The sequence below is a fragment of the Oryzias melastigma genome, linkage group LG2 (assembly GCF_002922805.2).
Source record: "Oryzias melastigma strain HK-1 linkage group LG2, ASM292280v2, whole genome shotgun sequence".
Classification (NCBI taxonomy): Eukaryota; Metazoa; Chordata; class Actinopteri; order Beloniformes; family Adrianichthyidae; genus Oryzias; species Oryzias melastigma.
Genome location: NC_050513.1, coordinates 5,530,830 through 5,535,403, shown reverse-complemented (window position 1 = coordinate 5,535,403; position 4,574 = coordinate 5,530,830). Strand labels below are relative to the sequence as shown.

General features: G+C 37.5%; 1 long non-coding RNA gene across 2 annotated transcripts in view; it reads left to right on the top strand.

Moving 5' to 3' along the window:
* The first annotated feature begins 1,946 nt into the window (after nt 1-1,946).
* LOC112160176 overlaps nt 1,947-4,574 on the top strand; it is a 6,218-nt gene continuing 3,590 nt past the window's right edge. Inside the window, exons 1-3 of one of the 2 annotated variants that reach the window (XR_004949159.1) lie at nt 1,947-2,168; nt 3,551-3,845; nt 3,926-4,209. This is a non-coding gene — a long non-coding RNA (uncharacterized LOC112160176). Of the gene's footprint in view, nt 2,169-2,434; nt 3,846-3,925; nt 4,210-4,574 lie in introns of those variants that run through there. The other variant, XR_002921624.2, reaches the window with a different exon arrangement.

Sequence of the window (4,574 nt, the reverse complement as noted above, 5' to 3'; positions counted from 1 at the left end):
AGGTGTCCATAGTTTACTGTCAAACTGAAATTATTTATTTATCTTTGTCTTAAATTATGTTTTAGGACAAAACAAGAGCTACTACTTCTTCACAATTTGGCTTACCATCCACCTCGATACAAAACTCTCCCGGGATACATCTGATTTAGTGAAAATGTTCCCTTCCTGATAAAACCCCTTTGCATTAACCCAGACTTGGGACCGCCCTATCATTTCTTCACCCTTTTAAAAGCATGTTTCTCCATCCTCTGTGTTTAAATAAATCTAATTTCGTACAATCACAAAATAAAGCAATCTTTTTTTTTTTAATTCACAATCTATTTTTTCCTGTAATTAAAGTATTTAATTTGGAGATCAATGATCACTCATCTATGGAGCAGTTAGGACTAAAGAAGTGCCCAGAAGGTGAGTGGTTTGATTTCCAAAGACTGCCCAGATACTGGCCAGCCCCCACCCGCTTCCACAAGTGCCCTTCAACTGCTCTTCCTACTGAGCTTCTTTGCCAAGAGCAATCCAAAGAAAATCTCAGTTGTTTAAGATGGCCAGGGGGTTCCCAAAATATCGCATTCGGATAACCTGATTTCCAGCCTTTGATTAAACACAGTGGCTGCGCGGGGGGTGCCAGAGTTCAGAGTAGGGCAACAAATGAATTAATGGTTATACAGTGACACGGGCATCATTAAAACAAATGATTCATGTATGAGATGCCTGAAAAGGCATCAATGTGCCAAAAAAAAGGGGGAAAAAAATAATTCCACAATCTTTTTTATGATGTTAACATGCAAACATGCAAAATGCAAAAAATGAATTAAGAGTCTAAAGAAAGAATGCATATCCATCACCGGTCCAGTAACCCTAACCTGCTACCGTGTCACAATGTGGTGTGACTGGAGTGACTGGAGTGGGCACGGCAGCGCCATCTTTTTACGGATAACAATTATTGTTTTAAATATTTAAATGTTCCCAGAATTAGTTTCAAAAAAACAATTAATGGAAAAAAATAGTTTAATATCAACTGATTTATTTTTGATTTAATTTGGACATCAGCATTTTAAGGGGTACTTCAGATAGATTTGGTATCTTCCAAACAAGTTTTAAGCATTCTTTTCTCTCAATTTTTGTAGATTTGGTCTAAAGACATGTAAATGTAATTAAAAACGACATGTTTTAGCATTTTGTTTGTGCTCAAAGTTTAAAAATATTTGTTTTAATAAATGGACCTCAATGAGCTAACATTATTAAATTACATTTGTTTTCAGCTTTTCAAAGAAAAAAACCCCACACAATTTTACTTTTATCTTGTTTTTTGCTGTTGTTTTTTTTTTACTTTTTCTGAAAACCTGGACCCTAAGTTTTGTGATCCATTACAACCTTATTCTTTACCACGTGTCAAACTCAGAGCCCGCGGGACATATGTGGCCCGCTGTGTAATTATATCCAGCCCACAAGATAATTAGTTGTCATTTATGGCTCGGCGAAATGTAGCGCTGGTAACATATCAACTACAGTTATTTAAATTTAAGGTGATTTATTCCAGAATAATATGCTTTGTCTATTTTTACTTACATTGTTTTAAAAAAAAATTAAGTTTTAAAAGTTTATTTTCAGTTTATTGTTTAGTTTGCCCCAAACCTTCAGCGCGTTTTGGATTTTGGCCCCCTGAGTAATCGAATTTGACACCCCTGTTTTAGACCGTACCGCAAAATAAATCATTTGTGGCTTTTGAGGATCAAAATCTTTTTATGTGCTTGTGGTCGATCAAATAAAGCTTTATTATTATTATTATTATTTGTATGGACCTAAATTACAGAGCTGAATTAAAAAGAACTTATATTAAGTCATTATTGCCTGTCATATAAATGACAGTGTTGTAAGGAGAGTAACATGAAAATATTACTAGAGCTACGTAATGCATTGTAAGTTACATTTTGAGAGTGTTTGTCATGAAGGTTATGTTGCTATGAGACAAATATAATTTTGTTAAGTTCATATTTTGATGTAGATTTATTTAAAAGTTTAAGAAAAAATGAAAAGAAGAAGAAAAAGAAAAGTAAAATTACCGAAAATAACAACTTCCTGTTTTCCCGCGTCACTTCCGGTTTCGAGGGAAACTTCCGGTTTCCAGTTTCATGCTATCAGACCGGATGAAATCCAGCCTGTGGTCTAAGGTATCCATCGCCATCCACACTGAAGCTCTGTCAAGGCAATGCTGTCAGTTTGTAATTTTGTTTATATACATTCAAGGTAACATATTTTTGGGTTATTTGCATAGGATTCTTACATTAAAGGGTTGATGAAATACTTTTATTTTCATCCATTTTATGAATATTTGTTACAGTTTTCAAGATCTAGAGAAAAAATTTTAAGCCCAACACGTTCCTTGTGGTCCTGGTCTTCTTTAAATGTTTTTCTGAGTGTCCAAGTGGTAACATAACAAAATGGTTTAACTTTTAACAAGTACTATGCAATGTATTTAAACAACACTGATGATCAAACACAACAAAACAAAAAAACAGTATCCAGTGTTGTCTTATGAATTATTATATAAACGTTTTACAGAAGATACGTTGATTTTTACTGTGTAAAAGAATAACTTGACTCAAAAATGTTTGACTTTTCTCCTAATGTATCAGTAGAAGGTGTGTGGTGTATTAGCCAACCACTTTGTGTCAGTGTAAAGTGAACACGGTCATCATTACGTACTCGGAGAAGAAGGTACATCCCTGCACCATAAAGATTAATGCCCACATGCTCCTGAAAATGTGATGATGTAATGGATATTTATGGTTGGGCTGCTTTTTAATCTTACAAGACGAGAAGCATATGCGGCAGATTTTAGTGAAGTAAGACTTGAGATTTGTCATTCACACAAGGAAAGGCAGTAAAAAAGATCTGCTGTCTGGAATCAGGTGGGATGAAAGAAAACGATTTGAAAAAGTTCAGAGGAGTTACTCCCTGGTACGGAACCGATGGAACAAAATTGATTTCCAGTTCACTGCTGGTCAGAAATTAGATTCATTTATTGAAGAACTGGCTGCAGGTTTCTAATGTTCTTAACTTCTAATATATTATTTAGTCTCAAATGTAGAATACTGTTTATCTAGTTGCAACACCATTTTTTTTTCATGGAAAATCTGCATGGAACCACTAGTGCACAATATATCCTATCGCAGAAGTTCCTCAAGAGTTCATCTGACATTGAACCACTAAAAACCTGGTCTGAATGGGATGTAGCTGCATTTCCCCTTAAATTTAAGGCAGTTCCAGTCATTGTTAAAATGAATAGTTTGTTGGACGGGTGCAATAAAGATGAAATATTTCTCCCTATATCATTTTTTATTTTGTATTAAGTCACATGTACAGTGTTTGTGTAAAAATCTTGATTGTTGTCCAAGAATGAAGCCTTATGGGTAGACCTTATATGTTAGCCCTATTCTAAAATACACTTATCGACCACTTGTGACACTGTAGTCATCAAGATATGGACATGGTAAGCAGCAATACTCAGGTAGCCAGTGACCTTGTAACCATGCTCAATTGGTGTTACCAGGCCAACCGAGAGACATAGTCTTTCCGGCGAGTACTGGGTCTTCTCCACCCAGTGGGACATGCCTGGAACACAACTCCACGGAGACGTCCAGCAGGCATCCGGACCGGATACCCGAGCCACCTCAACTGGCTCCTCTCGATGTGGAGGAACGGCTTTATTCTGAGCACTCTGCGGGTGACCACGCTTCTCACTGTCTATAACGGAGCGCCCAGCCACCCTCTGGAGAAAGCTCATTTCAGCCGCTTATAGTCGAGATCTCGTTCTTTCGGTCGCAACCCTGAGCTCATGATCATAGGTGAGTACTAGAACAAAGATTAACCGGTAAATTGGGAGCTTTGCTTTCTGGCTCAACTCTCTCTCTCATCACCACAACAGACTGTTACAGTAGCAGCACAACAGTGGACGCCGCTCCAATCTGCTTGTGGATCCCATGTTCCAACCTCCCCTTACTCATGAACAAGACTTCAAGGTACTTAAACTCCTCCACTTGCAGCAGGAATACTCCACCCACCGAGAGAAGGAAAACTATCTTTCTCCTGTCGAGAATCATGGCCTCAGACTTAGCAATGACCCTCATTCATAGTCATATGGGGTCAAATTAATGTAACAGGAACACTAAAAATCCTTTCTTCTGTTTGAGTCTCTTCTTCATTTTTGTCTTTTTCTGTTCTGTGCACTGGAGAGTTTTTGCCTTTTCATTTTGGACATCAGTCATATCAATTGGCTGGGAAAAGGCGAGTTGAGTAAAAACCTGTTGGTTTTTGGCTAGGCAGCCACCTAGGTTACCTATAGCAAAGACCCCCATTCATTGAGTGTTCACAACAATAAATTGATGCTGTAAGAAGTCAACTGCAACAGCAATGGTGCCAAAAAGCGTTAGGCTAACTGAGGGTGTATTCAAAAACGTCTATTGGTCCGGAACAAATCTGATTATTTGTCCAGGTGGAGTCGTGACCAATGTGTTTGCACTACCTTTCAAAGCTTGTATACACAAGCATCTGACTAAAGACTTCTACAGTCATTG